General features: G+C 41.9%; 1 non-coding gene across 1 annotated transcript; it reads right to left on the reverse strand.

Moving 5' to 3' along the window:
• Nucleotides 1–720: 720 nt before the first annotated feature.
• LOC112091922 lies at nucleotides 721–827 on the reverse strand. The gene has a single exon (XR_002902353.1). It is a non-coding gene; the product is annotated as a small nucleolar RNA R71 (small nucleolar RNA).
• Between the last annotated feature and the right edge of the window lie 156 nt (nucleotides 828–983).

A 983-nucleotide genomic window follows, 5' to 3' on the forward strand; every position in this document is an offset into this window, starting at 1 on the left:
CCCACCAATCTTTCCTGGGAACGTTGTTCTGTCTAGGAGACTATTCATTGAGCCAAGAGCTATAGTTTTTCCTGAGAGCACTCTCGGTGGTTACAATTTATGTTACTATATAATTATTTTTTTTTTGATTAAAAAAAACAAAAAACAAAAAAAAAGAAAAAAAAGACAATAAATAAATAAATAAATAAATAAAAGAGAAACGTTATAGGGTGAATGAATCGTTATAGAGACGAACTAGGGAGATTCGCAGTAAGACCGGAGAACCTTAGTGAAATTTCTTCCCACACGTCTACTCCTCCTTCGACCCCAGCCTCATTAGCAGTTGCAAATCTGTTCACAATGGCTCAAAACGAGGAGGTCCAGCAAAAGACGTTGAACGATTATCTCCACCCTACGCGTACGGCCACACCATCATGCATAATGTTTCCCCCAAATATGCCGAATTTGGATTTCAAGCCAGGCATGATCCAACTCCTGCCGACCTTTCACGGGTTAGAAAGCGAGAATCCATACGTTCATATTAGGGAGTTTGAAGAAGTAGTGGCCACTTTTCACAACCGAGCTGAAGCCGTGGACTCTGTGCGATTGAAATTCTTTCCTTTCTCTTTGAAGGAAAAGGCTAAAAGCTGGTTGTATTCTCTGCGACCTAGGTCTATTGGAAGTTGGGAAGAAATGACGACATCATTTTTCAACAAGTATTTCCCTCACCATAAGACCAATGGTCTGAAGCGACAGATCTCGACCTTTACCCAAAAGGACAATGAAACTCTGTATCAAGTTTGGGAACGGTTCAAGGATCTGTTAAATCAGTGTCCCCACCATGGTTACGAGAGTTGGCGCCTCGTCAGTTATTTCTACGAAGGACTCACGATTCGAGAGCGCCAATTTGTGGAGATGATGTGCAATGGTGAATTTCTCCAAAAGGATCCCGAGGAGGCTTTTGAGTATCTCAACGAGTTAGCCAAAAAAGCCCACACTTGGAC

The sequence above is a fragment of the Morus notabilis genome, unplaced genomic scaffold (assembly GCF_000414095.1).
Source record: "Morus notabilis unplaced genomic scaffold, ASM41409v2 Scaffold35, whole genome shotgun sequence".
In the NCBI taxonomy this organism is placed as follows: domain Eukaryota; kingdom Viridiplantae; phylum Streptophyta; class Magnoliopsida; order Rosales; family Moraceae; genus Morus; species Morus notabilis.